This window comes from Salvelinus alpinus, chromosome 25 (genome assembly GCF_045679555.1).
Source record: "Salvelinus alpinus chromosome 25, SLU_Salpinus.1, whole genome shotgun sequence".
NCBI lineage: Eukaryota > Metazoa > Chordata > Actinopteri > Salmoniformes > Salmonidae > Salvelinus > Salvelinus alpinus.
This window is the reverse complement of record NC_092110.1, coordinates 37,322,935-37,340,926: the sequence shown is the minus strand read 5'-3', so window position 1 is coordinate 37,340,926 and position 17,992 is coordinate 37,322,935.

The following is a 17,992-nucleotide window of genomic DNA, read 5'->3' as shown; positions in this document are numbered from 1 at the left end:
TGAGAAAGGAGTCGTGTGTGTGTGTGTAGGTGGATAGGGCTTTGTTACCATCAAGTCGAAGTACAATCCGTTTCTCAAACACAGCACTGTTATATTCAGACCGTGTTATGGGCTATATCAATCCATAGTGCATGCTTGTTCCCAGAGTCATCTTATGTAATGTGGTTGTGTACTTGTATGCAATTGTTATAAAGACTGGAATGCAACCAGTGTAAGTGCAGATAACAGCAGTAGACCAATGACGTGTCCTAAAGTCAGTCTCTTCTGTATGTAAGGAAAGAGTGACGACTTGTGGTTCAGACAGACTACTAATCTCGCTTGCCAGACTCCTGGAATTCCACCCCCAGAGTGTGGGAAAGACAGCGGCTGTGCGAAGACACTACAGACATAAGGTTGAAATTGCATGTTATCTGCTACAGTCAAATATTGAGGATACAATCAACTATAAATGTTGAACAAAGAGGATATGAATCTAACACTAAGAAATTTAGGAGTATGAACTTCATTTTGTGTACTTATATCTGTCAATGTGTTTTGACTGAATCATGTCAAACACTTGTGAATTTGTTTTGGAATAAAGCAATTTAGTTATAGAAAAATTGTGAATTTTTATTCCTGCAATTGAAACCACATATTTGATCTCTTTTCAAAATATGAACACAAAAATAAAACCTTTATTTGAACAGAAATGGTAATAACAAAACAAACACAGTGGCACATTGTATTCCCAATGTGCATCCACCATACTGTACATTCACCTTAGTGTCCGTCAAGTCTTATTTCAATGTGCAATAAATATTTACAGCAAGGCTGGGCCTTGTTCATTAGGGAACACAACTGAAAACATTTTGCAATCGGGAATAAAAATGACTGTTTCTTATTGGACAAGTCCAGATAATCCCTCCCTGTTTCAGTCGGTTTTATTCCATTTGGTGCCACAATTCCAGGCCATGATGCCGTTAGAGGTCCTGTTTGAGGGAAATTGTCCTTCAGGGTCAGTTGTAGGATCATCTCACTCTCCACAAATCCTAACCAGTAACCATTAGGGAGGAAAAAGGGCAAAACTGACCCTAGGTCAGTGCCAATGGGGAACTAGGCAGCGATGGCTGGCTAAAGGCTGCACTTCCTGGCTGTGGTGGTGTAACAGGAGTAGCGTAGGCAGTGGTAGATCTCCTCGGCTCTGGGGCAGCTCACATACTCCCCCTTCTGGAGAGCCTCGACAGAGCTACGAGTTGAGGGGACGGGCAGTGTTCCTCGACTGGAGCTGCAAGTCGAGGGGAGGGGCAGTGTTCCTCGACTGGAGCTACAAGTCGTGGGGAGGGGCAGTGTTCCTCGACTGGAGCTGCAAGTCGAGGGGAGGGGCAGTGTTCCTCGACTGGAGCTACAAGTCGAGGGGAGGGGCAGTGTTCCTCAACTGGAGCTACAAGTCGTGGGGAGGGGCAGTGTTCCTCGACTGGAGCTACAAGTCGTGGGGAGGGGCAGTGTTCCTCGACTGGAGCTACAAGTCGAGGGGAGGGGCAGTGTTCCTCGACTGGAGCTACAAGTCGAGGGGAGGGGCAGTGTTCCTCGACTGGAGCTACAAGTCGAGGGGAGGGGCAGTGTTCCTCGACTGGAGCTACAAGTCGAGGGGAGGGGCAGTGTTCCTCGACGGAGCTACAAGTTGAGGGGAGGGGCAGTGTTCCTCGACTGGAGCTACAATGAATTAAATGTTATTTTTGTGTCAAATCGTCAATTGGCAACCCATCCATTATGGGATTAATTGACACATAAACAAACATTACAATAATTCACTGTGGTAATTAAATGATAATACTTCTTCCTGCGTTCTCTGCATTGCACATCACATAAAGAGTGAAAAAGTAAATCAATACATAATTGTAAATAAGGTTATTCAAACAATAATTACATCCCTAGAGCAGTAAAATAATATATATATATACACACTGCATATTTACACATACATACACACTGCATATATACACATACCTACATACATATATACACACTGCATATATACATATACATATATACCTACATATACACTGCATATATACACATACATACATACCTACATATACACACTGCATATATACACATACCTACATACATACATACACACTGCATATATACACATACATACATACACACTGCATATATACTCATACATACATAGGGAAGGGGAGGGGCAGTGTTCCTCGATCGAGCTACGAGGGGAGGGGCAGTGTTCCTTGACGGAGCTACAAGTCGAGGGGAGGGGCAGTGTTCCTAGACGGAGCTACAAGTCGAGGGGAGGGGCAGTGTTCCTTGACGGAGCTACAAGTCGAGGGGAGGGGCAGTGTTCCTCGACGGAGCTACAAGTCGAGGGGAGGGGCAGTGTTCCTCGACGGAGCTACAAGTCGTGGGGAGGGGCAGTGTTCCTTGACGGAGCTACAAGTCGAGGGGAGGGGCAGTGTTCCTTGACGGAGCTACAAGTCGAGGGGAGGGGTAGTGTTCCTCGACGGAGCTACAAGTCGAGGGGAGGGGCAGTGTTCCTCGACGGAGCAACAAGTAGAGGGGAGGGGCAGTGTTCCTCGACTGGAGCTACAAGTTGAGGGGAGGGGCAGTGTTCCTCGACGGGAGCTACAAGTTGAGGGGAGGGGCAGTGTTCCTCGATCGAGCTACGAGGGGAGGGGCAGTGTTCCTTGACGGAGCTACAAGTCGAGGGGAGGGGCAGTGTTCCTAGACGGAGCTACAAGTCGAGGGGAGGGGCAGTGTTCCTTGACGGAGCTACAAGTCGAGGGGAGGGGCAGTGTTCCTCGACGGAGCTACAAGTCGAGGGGAGGGGCAGTGTTCCTCGACGGAGCTACAAGTCGTGGGGAGGGGCAGTGTTCCTTGACGGAGCTACAAGTCGAGGGGAGGGGCAGTGTTCCTTGACGGAGCTACAAGTCGAGGGGAGGGGTAGTGTTCCTCGACGGAGCTACAAGTCGAGGGGAGGGGCAGTGTTCCTCGACGGAGCAACAAGTAGAGGGGAGGGGCAGTGTTCCTCGACTGGAGCTACAAGTTGAGGGGAGGGGCAGTGTTCCTCGACGGGAGCTACAAGTTGAGGGGAGGGGCAGTGTTCCTCGACGGTAGCTACAAGTTGAGAGGAGGGGCAGTGTTCCTCGACGGGAGCTACAAGTTGAGGGGACGGGCAGTCTTCCTCGACGGGAGCTACAAGTTGAGGGGAGGGGCAGTGTTCCTCGACGGGAGCTACAAGTTGAGGGGACGGGCAGTGTTCCTCGACGGGAGCTACAAGTTGAGGGGAGGGGCAGTGTTCCTCGACGGAGCTACAAGTAGAGGGGAGGGGCAGTGTTTATACCATATAATCTGGATGGATGAATGGATTCTAGTTCTATTGTTAGAAATACCAAGTATCGTATTATTTTAGCTCAATTCTGTTCGATTTCCTGATGGTGGTATCAATAAATCAAATCAAATCAAATCAAATCAAATTTTATTAGTCACATACACATGGTTAGCAGATGTTAATGCGAGTGTAGCGAAATGCTTGTGCTTCTAGTTCCTCATATTATTGCTATCATCAATTCTGGGGCACTTTAGCTGAATGACTACCCTGTTGGTTGCATGGTCTTTCCACTTCAACAAATCGGAATTGAAATGCAATTAGAATGGAAATGGACTGGAATCCACTGCTGCTTTGACGTGTCAATGCACTGATGTACCAGCAATATGTTTGTATTGTGGTATGCTGCTTTTCTTGGCCAGGGCTTACTTGAAAAAGAGAGGTGAATCTCAACGTGTCTTTTGTTAACTTTTTTTTGTTATCAAATGTATTATAAATGAAAGCTTACAGAGATGCCCAATTAATTTGACTGCCCCTACCTGCTGACCAGGTGGCCCACCGATCTGAACCTATGGCTCATGTTGTATTCGGCGCACGTGACAAATAACATTTGATTTGATTTGTTGAGGGTTTTGACAGCTGACGCAGGGCAGCGTCTGTTAGAGTAGCAACATCTGCTGCCTGTGACCTTTTGACTGATAGTAGAAAGGTCATGTTGAACCCTGTCTGATCTTTCTACTCTTACATGTATTATTTTATCAAACTTCCTTGAACATTTTTGTGATACGCACCATCTGCCGAGACAAGTCAAGTGCCCACTGTCACAATCAAACAAAAGTGAGCATACTTTAGAAATCTAGAAAATCAGGAATTGAACCCACAGGAAGTATTCCAGCCAACTGGTTCTGTTCAAAAGTGAACGTGTGCCCTCCCTCACCTAGTTTGGTGCAGTCCTTCTCTACGATGAGACATACACGATCAAAAAGGCCCTGCAGGCTGGTTACTCTCTCCACCAACCGTTTGCTGTTTGGCATCCCGGCCAGCTCCGATTGACTCTGCCTATCCACCGCTATGCGGTTACTGACCACAAAGTCGACGCCATCCAGCGAGCGCACGTGGGCTGTAACGGCGTGGCGTTGACGCAGGCTGGACACCAGTACAGAGACAAGGCCCGACGGCCCCGGCGACGAGGCAGGGGGCTCGCTTAGAGTGGCAGCCTGACAGATGGAGCTCTGAGCCTGGGGTTCTGAGGAGGTGGAGGAGGTAGCCTGGGGAAAGACACAACATAGACATTTAGGGATAAATCAAATTAATAAGATACTGTGAAATAGTACTACTTCTGAAATCCAGAATCTGGAAGATTCTATTCTTCATTTGAAATCTAAGTGTACCCTAGGGTGATGAAAATGGTAGAACAACAGTTCTGTGTACTGATTCAAACATCTGCTGTTTACAGTAACTCAATATCCGTTGGTACGTGATACTAAGTGAATCTATTGCCGTTTAATAGCAGTTTAGTAATTGGATTAGCATCTGACCTCTATCATCTGAGCTGTGTCATCTGAGCTGTATCATCTGAGCTGTATGATCTGAGCTGTATCATCTGAGCTGTATCATCTGAGCTGTATCATCTGAGCTGTGTCATCTGAGCTGTGTCATCTGAGCTGTGTCATCTGAGCTGTATCATCTGAGCTGTATCATCTGAGCTGTGTCATCTGAGCTGTATCATCTGAGCTGTATCATCTGAGCTGTGTCATCTGAGCTGTGTCATCTGAGCTGTGTCATCTGAGCTGTATCATCTGAGCTGTATCATCTGAGCTGTGTCATCTGAGCTGTATCATCTGAGCTGTGTCATCTGAGCTGTATCATCTGAGCTGTGTCATCTGAGCTGTGTCATCTGAGCTGTGTCATCTGAGCTGTATCATCTGAGCTGTGTCATCTGAGCTGTATCATCTGAGCGATATCATCTGAGCTACAGTTGAAGTCGGAAATTTACATACACCTTAGCCAAATACATTTGAACTCAGTTTTTCACAATTCCGGGCATTTAATCCCAGTAAAAATTCCCTGTCTTAGGTCAGTTACGATCACCACATTTTTTTAAGAATGTGAAATGTCAGAATAATAGTAGAGAGAATGATTTATTTCACCTTTTATTTCTTTCATCACATTCCCAGTGGGTCAGACGTTTACATACACTCAATTAGTATTTGGTAGCATTGCCTTTAAATTGTTTAAATTGGGTCAAATGTTTCGGGTAGCCTTCCACAAGCTTCCCACAATAAGTTGGGTGAATTTTGGCCCATTCCTCCTGGCAGACCTGGTGTAACTGAGTCAGGTTTGTAGACCTCCTTGCTTGCACACGCTTTCTCAGTTCTGCCCACAAATGTTCTATAGGATGAGGTCAGGGCTTTGTGATGGCCACTCCAATACCTTGACTTTGTTGTCCTTAAGCCATTTTCCACAACTTTGGAAGTATGCTTGGTGTCATTGTCCATTTGGAAGACCCATTTGTGACCAAGCTTTAACTTCCTGACTGATGTCTTGAGATGTTGCTTCAATATATCCACATAATTTTCCATCCTCATGATGCCATCTATTTTGTGAAGTGCTCCAGTCCCAAGTTGTTTAAAGGCACAGTCAATTTAGTGTATATAAACTTCTGAACCACTGGAATTGTGACGCAGTGAATTATAAGTGAAATAATCTGTCTGTAAACAATTGTTGGACAAATTACTTGTGTCATGTACAAAGTAGATGTCCTAATCAACTTGCCAAAACTAGTTTGTTAACAAGAAATTTGTGGAGTGGTTGAAAAACTAGTTTTAATGACTCCAACCTGTGTATGTATGTAAGTGTATGTAAACTTCCGACTTCAACTGTATATCATCTTTGCTATATCTGAGCTCTATCATCTGAGTGGATCTGAGCTGTATCATCTGGGCTATATCATGTGACCTATATCTGATCAGTACATTATCACACTATCTGAGGCTATTTACTTGAGGACAACAGAGACTCTGACTGCTCAAAGTCCTGCTCCTCAGACAGGAAGGCCTGCTGGTGGAGCCTCTGGTGACACCTCTCTTCCTGCTGCTTCTCTCTAGGCCCCCTCACGGAGCTCGCCGAAAAGGTCCTGCAGGTTCCATTAGGGTCTCTAGGCCCCACCACAGAGCTCGCTGAGGAGGATCTGGTAGCTCCACTAGGGGGCGCCTGCTGCTGTGGACCTTTAAACACAGAGTAATTCTCTTGCTGTGCCTCAGATGGCCTGCAGAGGGAAGCAACACCTCAGTTTGTATGTGGTGAGTGTGAAAGTCAGTGTGTGTGTGTGTGTGTGTGTGTGTGTGTGTGTGTGTGTGTGTGTGTGTGTGTGTGTGTGTGTGTGTGTGTGTGTGTGTGTGTGTGTGTGTGTGTGTGTGTGTGTGTGTGTGTGTGTGTGTGTGTGTCAGTGGAGGCTCCTCAGAGGAGGAAGGGGAGGACAATCCTCCTCAGTGAATTTCATAAAAATCTAAATAGTGAAACATTTAAAAAGTTATATTTTTAAAAACGGGGATAAACATACACAATTTGTCCAACAGAAACTAATTTGCAACTTTTGGACTAATGATTACACCCTAATGATTACACATCTCCACCCCGTTGATCCTCAACACTGGGGCCCCACAAGGGTGCGTTCTCAGCCCTCTCCTGTACTCCCTGTTCACCCATGACTGCGTGGCCATGCATGCCTCCAACTCAATCATCAAGTTTGCAGACGACACTACAGTGGTAGGCTTGATTACCAACAACGACGAGGGAGGTGGTGAGGGCCTTCGGAGTGTGGTGTCAGGAAAATAACCTCACACTCAACGTCAACAAAACAAAGGAGATGATCGTGGACTTCAGGAAACAGCAGAGGGAGCACCCCCCTATACACATCGACGGGACAGCAGTGGAGAAGGTGTAAAGTTTTAAGTTCCTCGACGTACACATCACGGACAAACTGAAATGGTCCACCCACACAGACAGCGTGGTGAAGAAGGCGCAACAGCGCCTCTTCAACCTCAGGAGGCTGAAGAAATTTGTCACCAAAAACACTCACAAACTTCTACAGATGCACAATCGAGAGCATCCTGTCGGGCTGTATCACCGCCTGGTACGGCAACTGCTCCGCCCACAACGCATCACCAGGGGCAAACTACCTGCCCTCCAGGACACCTACATTACCTGATGTCACCGGAAGGCCAAAAAGATCGTCAAGGACAACTACCACCCGAGCCACTGCCTGTTCACCCCACTATCATCCAGAAGGCGAGGTCAGTACAGGTGCATCAAAGCTGGGACCGAGAGACTGAAAAACAGCTTCTATCTCAAGGACATCAGACTGTTAAACAGCCATCACTAACATTGAGTGGCTGCTGTCAACATACTGACTCAAATCTCTAGCCACTTTAATAATAAAAAATTTGTTGTAATAAATGTATCACTAGTCACTTTAAACAATGCCACTTTATATATTGTTTACATACCCTACATTACTCATCTCAAATGTATATACTGTACTCTATACCATCTACTGCATCTTGCCTATGCTGTTTGGCGATTGCTCATCCATATATTTATATGTACATATTCTTATAAGGTAGTAGTTGTGAAATTGTTAGATTACTTGTTAAATATTACTGCACGGTCGGAACTAGAAGCACGAGCATTTCGCTACACTCACATTAACATTTGCTAACCATGTATATGTGACCAATAAACATTTATTTAATTTGAAGTGTGCAAGGCAATATTGAATGTGTCACTGTCTGTCACCTTGATTACAAAAAATTATCTCGACCTGTGCACCTATGTTGTAAACTTTAATTCATAGGCTAGGTTTAAAAATATACATATATATTTAACCTTTATTTAACTAGGCAAGTCAGGTGAGAACAAATTTTATTTACAATGACGGCCTACCAAAAGGCAAAATGCTTCCTGCGGGGATGGGGGCTGGGATAAAAAAATAAAAATATAGGACAAAAAACACACATCATGACGAGAGACCACAACACTACATAAAGAGAGACCTAAGACAAACAACATAGCATGGCAGCAACACATGACAACACAGCATGGTAGTAACACAACATGGCAGGAGCACAGCATGGTAGCAGCACAAAACATGGTACAAACATTATTGGGCACAGGCAACAGCACAAAGGCAAGAAGGTAGAGACAACAATACATCACGCGAAGTAGGCACAACTGTCAGTAAGAGTGTCGATGAGTCTTTGAATTAAGAAATGGATATAAAACTGTCCAATTTGAGTGAAATTTAAAGAGGAGCGACCCAGGGATGTGTGTGCTTTGGGGACCTTTAACAGAATGTGACTGGCAGAACTGGTGTTGTACGTGGAGGATGAGGGCTGCGGTAGGTAACTCAGATAGGGGGGAGTGAGGCCTAAGAGGGTTTTATAAATAAGCATCAACCAGTGGGTCTTGCGACGGGTTTACAGAGGAGTATAGAGTGCTGTGGTCTGTCCTATCAGGAGCATTGGTGGAAAATCTGATGGCCGAATGGTAAAGAACATCTAGCCACTCGAGAGCACCCTTACCTGTCGATCTATAAATTACATGTCCGTAATCTAGCATTGGTAGGATGGTCATCTGAATCAGGGTTAGTTTGGCATCTGGGGTGAAAGAGGAGCGATTACGATAGAGGAATCCAAGTTTAGATGTAACCTTAGCCTGCAACTTTGATATGTGCTGAGAGAAAGACAGTGTACCGTCTAGCCATACTCCCAAGTACTTGTATGAGGTGACAAGCTCAAGCTCTATACCCTCAGAGGTAGTAATCACACCAGTCTTCTTACCAAACCACATGACCTTTGTTTTGGACAAGGTTAAGGGCAGAGAAAGCTTGTTAGACACTAAGAAAGCTTTGTTGTAGAGCGTTTAACACAAAATCCAGGGAGGGGCCAGCTGAGTATAAGACTGTATCATCTGCATATAAATGGATGAGAGAGCTTCCTACTGCCTGAGCTCCAGTTGAAGTCGGAAGTTTACATACACTTAGGTTAGAGTCATTAAAACTCACTTTTCAACCACTCCACACATTTCTTGTTAAAAAATTATACTTTGGGCAAGTCAGTTAGGACATCTACTTTGTGCATGACACAAGTAATTTTTCCAACAATTGTTTACAGACAGATTATTTCACTTATAATTCACTGTATAACAATTCCAGTGCGTCAGAAGTTTACATACACTAAGTTGACTGTGCCAAGCTGTTGACAGCTTGGAAAATGGCTTTAGAAGCTTCTGTTAGGCTAATTGACATCATTTGTGTCATATGGAGGTGTACCTGTGGATGAATTTCAAGGCCTACCTTCAAACTCAGTGCCTCTTTGCTTGAGATCATGGGAAAATCAAAAGAAATCAGTCAAGACCTCAGAAAAAAAATTGGAGACCTCCACAAGTCTGGTTCATCCTTGGGAGCAATTTCCAAATGCCTGAAGGTACCACGTTTATCTGTACAAACAATAGTACACAAGTATAAACACCATGGGACGACACAGCCGTCATACCACTCAGGAAGGAGACGCGTTCTGTCTCCTAGAGATGAACGTACTTTGGTGCGAAAAGTACAAATCAATCCCAGAACAACAGCAAAGGACCTTGTGAAGATGCTGGAGGAAACAGGTACAAAAGTATCTATATCCACAGTAAAACGAGTCCTATATCGACATAACCTGAAAGGCCGCTCAGCAAGGAAGAAGCCACTGCTCCAAAACTGCCACAAAAAAAGCCAGACTACGGTTTGCAACTGCACATGGGGACAAAGATCGTACTTTTTGGAGAAATGTCCTCTGGTCTGATAAAACAAAAATATAACTGTTTGGCCATAATGACCATCATTATGTTTGGAGGAAAAAGGGGGATGCTTGCAAGCTGAAGTACACCATCCCAACCGTGAAGCACGGGGGTGGCAGCATCGTGTTTTGGTGGTGCTTTGCTGCAGGAGGGACTTGTGCACTTCACAAAATAGATGGCATCATCAGGGAGGAAAATTATGTGTATATATTGAAGCAACATCTCAAGACATCAGCCAGGAAGTTAAAGCTTGGTCGCAAATGGGTCTTCCAAATGGACAATGACACCAAGCATACTTCCAAAGTTGTGGCAAAACGGCTTAAGGACAACAAAGTCAAGGTATTGGAGTGTCCATCACAAAGCCCTGACCTCAATCCTATAGAAAATTTGTGGGCAGAACTGAAAAAGCGTGTGCCAGCAAAAAGGCCTACAAACCTGACTCAGTTACACCAGCTCTGTCAGGAGGAATGGGCCAAAATTCCCCCAACTTATTGTGGGAAGCTTGTGGATGGCTACCCAAAATGTTTGACCCAAGTTAAACAATTTAAAGGCAATGATACCAAATACTAATTGAGTGTATGTAAACTTCTGACCCACTGGGAATGTGATGAAAGAAATAAAAGCTGAAATAAATTATTCTCTCTACTGTTATTCTGACATTTCACATTGTTAAAAAAAAGTGGTGCTCCTAACTGATCTAAGACAGGGCATTTTTACCAGGATTAAATGTCAGGAATTGTGAAAAACTGAGTTTAAATGTATTTGGTTAAGGTGTATGTAAACTTCAGACTTCAACTGTATGTTGCTAATGTACATTGAGAAGAGTGTGGGGCCTAGGATCGAGCCTTGGGGTACTACTCCCTTGGTGACAGGCAGTGGCTGAGACAGCAGATGTTCTGACTTTATACACTGCACTCTTTGAGAGAGGTAGTTAGCAAACCAGGCCAAAGACCCCTCAGAGACACCAATACTCCTTAGCCGGCCCACAAGAATGGAATGGTCTACCGTATCAAAAGCTTTGGCCAAGTCAATAAAAATATCAGCACAACATTGCTAGTTTTTCCTAGCCACCGTGCCTCTACACCTGCATTGCTTGCTGTTTGGGGTTTTAGGGCTTCATAATAAAAAATAAAAAATGGATTTGATTTCTTAGAATCAATGGCAATGGTAACATCATTTAGGACCTTTAAGCTTGCACTGACACATCCATAACCTGAGAGGAAACCAGATTGCATACCAGAGATAATACTATAGACATCAAGAAAGCCAGTCAGTTGATTATTGACAAGTTTTCCCAACACTTTTGATAAACAGGGCAAAATAGAAATTGGCATATAACATTTTATAACATTCAGCTTGATCGCCCCCTTTGAATAAAGGACGCACCGTGGCTGCCTTCCAAGCAATGGGAACCTCCCCAGAGAGGAGAGACAGGTTAAAAAGGTCAGAGATAGGCTTGGCAATGATAGGGGCAGCAACCTTAAAGAAGGCTCTAAACCATCTGACCCAGATGGTTTTTTGGAGTCAAGTTTTAGGAGCTCCTTTAGCACCTCGGACACAGTGACTGCCTGCAGGGAGAAACTTTGTAGCGGGGAAGGGGAAAAAGAGGGAGGTACATCAGGATTAGTTGCATTAGAAGGGGTGGGAGGTGAGGAAATGTTGGATGGGCAATGAGGCATGGCTGAGTCAAATAGGAATCCTGACTTAATGAAGTGGTGATTAAAGAGCTCAGCCATGTGCTGCTTGTCAGTAACAACCACATCATCATCATTAAGGGACATGAGCAGCTGAGGAGGAGGGTTTATTCTCCAGGTCTTTACATGTTTTCCAGACCTTTTGGGATTAGACCCACAGAGAGAGAACTGACCTCCCAGATCGCATCAGTGCACTTATTTCTCATTTGCCTGAACGAGAGCCAGTCAGCCTGAGTATGCGTGTGCCGAGCCTTTTGCCAAATGGAATTCTTGAGGTGGAGTAACTCTGCCAGATCACGGTAGAACCAGTGGCTGAATCTGTTTTTAATTCTCATTTTCTTTATGGGGGCGTGTTTGTTAACAATACCACTGAAAATAGAAAAAAAGAAGGTCCAAGCGTCTTCGACACCAATTTACAGAGGCCAGGTCATGAAGGAAGGCTTGCTCATTTAATTTTTTTAGCAAGCGTCTATGACAAATGAGGACAGATTGTTTCACTGAGCAGCCATTACAAACACAGGCTGTAAAACAGTGATCACTAAGGTCATTACAGAAAACACCAGACTGATACCTATCAGAATTATTTGTGAGGATAACATCAAGGAGAGTAGTCTTTTCTGGGTGTTTGGAGTCATACCTTGTGGGATTGGTAATAATCTGAGATTATTAAGATTTAGGGAGTCCCATTGCTTTAGGACTTGGTCAGATGGTTTAAGCATGTCCCAGTTTAGGTCACCTAGCAGGACAAATTCAGACTTAGTGTAAGGGGCCAGGAGAGAGCTTAGAGCAGGTAGGGTACAGGCCGGTGCTGATGGAGGACGATAACACCCAGCAACAGTCAACAAAGAGCTATTTGAAAGTTTAATGCTTAAAACCAGCAAATCAAATTATTTGGGAACAGATTTGGTGGAGACAACAGAGCAATGAAGATTGCCACTCCACCACATTTGGAAGATCTGTCTTGCTGAAAAAGATTATAACCAGAAAGGTTAACATCAATATTTAAAACACTCTTTCTTAACCACTTCTCAGTAATGACCAACACATTTGGATTGGAGCTGTGAACCCACACTTTCAATTTATCAAGTTTAGGTAATAAGCTTCTAGTGTTAACGTGCAGAAAACCCAGGCTTTTATGAGAGCAGAAATCCGTGAAGCAAATATCAGAGCACAAATCAGAATTGGGGCTAGCAACAGTAGATGGGCCAGGGTGTACATGCCCATTTCCAGATATCATCAGCGGTAGTAGCCACCTCATGATGGGTACAGGGGAAATTAGAGTATCATGTAGTAGCCTAAAACTATCGATGTTACATTGAACTGGGTGAATGGAATATGAATGACAGTCATCCAATATGCTGTAATAGAAATAAGGCCATGCTCATTAAAAAATAATAATAATCATCCCTCATCTCAAACGGCACCGACCGCCACTGATGTGTGTGTGTGTATTTGTGTGTGTTGGGGTGTCAGTATGTGTGTGTGTGTGCATAGAGTCGAGAGGGTCAGCAGTATTATGTCTTGGGGGTAGAAGCTGTTCAGGGTCCTGTGTGTTCCAGACTTGGTGCACTGGAATCGCTTTACCATGAGATAGCACAGAGAACAATCTATGGCTTGTGTGGCTGGAATGTTTGAAAAAATGTTGGGCCTTCCTCTGACACCGCCTGGTATAGAGGTCCAGGATAGCAGGGAGCTCGGTCCTAGTGATGTACTGGGCCGTACTCACCACACTGTGTAGCGCCATGTGGTCGGGTGCCTTGCCGATGCCGTACCAAGCGGCGACTGCTCCTTGTCTTCTGTTTCTAGGCCCATCCCTCCCCCCCGTGTCATCGATGGCCAGCCAGCGTACACGGTGAGATGCCTCCTGAGGGTTCGACCACGGGGCAGGGGTTTCCAGTACCTGGTCGACTGGGTGGGTTATGGCCCGGAGGAGAGGTGCTGGGTTCCCCCTAAAGACATCGTGGACCCGGCCCTCATTGCCGACTTTCACTCCCAGCACCCCAGTCAAGCAGGTATCCGCCCAGGTGGAACACCAGGTGGCGTCCCTAGAGGGGGGGGTGGGGGGGGGTACTGTCACGCCCTGATCTGTTTCACCTGTCCTTGTGCTTGTCTCCACCCCCCTCCAGGCGTCGCCCATCTTCCCTATTATCCCCTGTGTATTTATACCTGTGTTCTCTGTCTCTTTGTTGCCAGTTCGTCTTGTTCATTCAAGCTAACCAGCGTTTTCCTGTCAGCTCCTATCATTTCCCAGCCTCTCTTTTCTCATCCTTCTGGTTTTTGACCTTTGCATATCCTGACACTGTACCCGCCTGACCTCTCTGCTTGCCCCTGAGCCTGCCCGCCGCCCTGTACCTTTGCTCCACCTCTAGATTACTGAACTCTGCCTGTCCCTGACCCTGAGTCCGCCTACCGTCCAGTACCTTTGCTCCACCTCTAGATTACTGAACTCTGCCTGTCCCTGACCCTGAGTCCGCCTGCCGTCCAGTACCTTTGCTCCACCTCTAGATTACTGAACTCTGCCTGTCCCTGACCCTGAGTCCGCCTACCGTCCAGTACCTTTGCTCCACCTCTAGATTACTGAACTCTGCCTGTCCCTGACCCTGAGTCCGCCTGCCGTCCAGTACCTTTGCTCCACCTCTAGATTACTGAACTCTGCCTGTCCCTGACCCTGAGTCCGCCTACCGTCCAGTACCTTTGCCTTACCCTGGATTTTCGACCCCTGCCTGCCTTGACCTGTCTTTGCCTGCCCCTGTTGCCACAATACACATTGTTACTTCGACAGTCTGCATCTGGGTCTTACCTTGATTCCTGATAGTAATGTTTGGGAAAGATTTGGTGATGATTGTGAGGCACTATAGAAATTCTAGTGTCACAAGACAGGGACTTCAAATAGGCCTATGGCACGTCAAAGGAACTATAGCTTACCGTTCAGATGGATTAAATGGAAACTGAAATCTGGACGCTGACTGTAGATCTATAACCTCTCACATAGCCTTAATAATAACTCCTCTAGAATTAAGCATTTCTTGCAGTAAAATGATTCACCAAATGTAGGCAACATTTTGACTTGGGCAAAGGAGTGGAGAATAGGCTTGGGCGATATACCGTTTATACCGTATACCGGTGGTATGATTTTCAATACCGTTTATACCGTATACCGGTGGTAGGATTTTTAATACCGTTTATACCGTATACCGGTGGTATGATTTTCAATACCGTTTAAAAAAAGAAGAAAAAATATTTGTATAATTTTTGTTGTTGTTTAAGTAGCTCCCCTTGTGTGCACATGTGGTTATACTGTATAGCCTGGCATGGTACAGAAATGGTATGACGGTATGAAAATCTGGATACAGCCCAACCCTAGTCGAAAAATATGATTTCTTTCTTTCAGCCTCTTGAGAGAATGCGAGGTGCTATATTTATCAGCATCATCACAACGGATAGTATTTCAACCACATAAAATATGCATTCAAGCTGAACTGAAGTCTTATCAGAAACATGCTGGGTTGTTTTCACCAGTTTTCAATTTTGCATAAAAAATCTTTCTACTTTTTTTTTTTAATTCTTGAATTTTCTCCCCGGTCCCTAAACGCCTTTGCTCTGCGAAAGAAGCAGAGATGACAGAGAAAACTTTACGATATCAACTAGTTTGAAGCGTTTATTCAATAACTTTATGACATTATTCTGGTGAGCAGTTTATTTCGTCTTCTAGGTAAACATACAGTGCCTTCGGAAAGTATTCAGCCCCTTGACTTTTTCCACATTTTGTTACGTTACAGACTTATTCTAAAATGGATTAAATTAAATAAATTCCTCAGCAATCTACAAGCAATACCCAATAATGACAATGTGAAAACAGGCTTTTAGACATTTTTGAAAATGTATTTTTTTCAAAAAGTATTCAGACCCTTTGCCATGAGACTCGAAATTGAGCTCAGGTGCATCTTGTTTCCATTGATCATCCTTGAGATGTTTCTACAACTTGATTGGAGTCCACATGTGGTAAATTCAATTGATTGGACATAATATGGAAAGACACACCTGTCTATATAAGGTCCCACAGTTGACAGTGCATGTCAGAGCAAAATCCAAGCCATGAGTTGTCCGTAGAGCTCCGTGATGAAAACCTGCTCCAGAGCACTCAGGACCTCAGACTGGGGTGAAGGTTCACCTTCCAACAGGACAACGACCCTAAGCACACAGCCAAGACAAAGCAGGAGTGGCTTTGGGAAAAGTCTCTGAATGTCCTTGAGTGGCCCATCTAGAGCCCAGACTTGAACCCGATCGAACATCTCTGGAGAGACCTGAAAATAGCTGTGCAGCAACGCTCCCCATCCAATCCAACTCAGAGAAGAATGGGGAGAAACTCCCCAAATATAGGTGTGCTAAACTTAGCGTCATAACCAAGAAAACTCAAGGCTGTAATTGCTGCCAAAGGTGCGTCAACAAAGTGATAAGTAAAGGGTCTGAATACGTATGTGTCATGTGATATTTCTTTTTTTTATTTTTATAAATTAGCAAAAATGTCAAAAACATGTATTTTTTATTTTTCATTATGGGGTATTGTGTGTAGATTTACGAAGAAAAAAAAGATTTAACACATTTTAGAATAAGGCTATAACTTAACAAAATGTGGAAAAAGTCAAGGCACTGTATAGTGAAAGAAGAGAAGTTGCATGTAAGTTGACTAACAAATAGCCTTCCAGAATGTTGGAAATTATAAGCAGAAACATATCTAAATCAGGCAAAAAAAAGTCCTGTACCCCTTGTCAAAAAATCTCTCCGCCGTCTCGGACTGTAGCCTACAGCTCATTTCTATATAAGTGGGTTAGGGTCGGTTGCGGGCCTCAAATTATCACTTTTATAGTTGGCCGGTTGCAGATGGGTTATTAGCAATTACAGGTGGGTGCAGGTGAAGAAACAGCTGACCCGCACACTACTAATGTGGACACCGAGGAACTTGAAGCTCAATGTGGATGGGGACGTTTCTCGCCCCTCCGTTTCTTTGTGCATCTTTGATCAGCTCCATTGAAAGTGTATCTTAGTCAAGGACAAATTTAACCTCTGTCCGGGAACCTGGCCCTAAGATTCATAGGAACCACTGAAATCCTGATAAACAACTTTACCTGAGAGAAGACGTCCATGTTGTGGTTTTGCTTGTAGACCGTTTTAAAAAGCCACAGCATGGCTTCCCAGGACTTTAGGTAAACCCCCTGTATCTCAGACCCTGTCACACAGGGAGATACAATGAGTGTCTGTGTGTCAGTTATGCCCAAGCCTCTTGATCCAGCAGTGGCCCCTTTGACCAAATCAAAACGCTTGAGTGCTGGGTCAGGCACACCGAAACAAAATACGTCAACACGTTGCGCAACAGGAAATGAAACTGAGCTTTCTTATTCAACAAGGTCAGATAGTATCTCCCTGTTCTAGAAACGCTTTTCATCTGTTACGTGCTCAGTGAACACTATCCTAGTCAGGTACTATATAACTACTACTACCTGCTGTTTTCCGAACCCTCCGAAAGACAGACAGAGGTCAGAGAGGCTGGAGCAGAGGGTCACCATGCTACGGCGTCAACAAACAGAGAACGTAGCCGAGCAGGGACAGAGGTGTTCTGGAAGTCATCGTTGGACATCATCTGACTGGAACAGAGATTGGGAAGACATCGTCAAAGCCAAATAAACGTTATTTTGACGGTCAGAAGAAACTGTTCAACAATCATTGTAATGACTGTTTGATGCATAGCTTGATCTGAAGTTAGTAAAAGAGAATTGAAGTAATAAAGTTCACACACCTTATTCTGAGGTGAAGAGAACCACACACATACCATGGTGATAGAGGTTACAGCAATTATCTAACGGCTTCCTGGTAACTTGTTACCGGGATAATCGACATCACTGAGGAGCATTGACTGTGAGAGGAAATATAACTAACTATGAATCAACAGAATCATCATCATCATCATTTGAATAGATGTTTACCTTCGGTAACGCAGGGGATGACCTCTCAAACAAATACATATTTTTCAGACACTTTTGCATTTGTATCATTGGTATTCTACATAAGTCAAAATCTTTAGTTAGAAGACCACAAAGCAGTTTCCACAAGTTTTCTTTGTCTTGGGCAAGGCCATGTA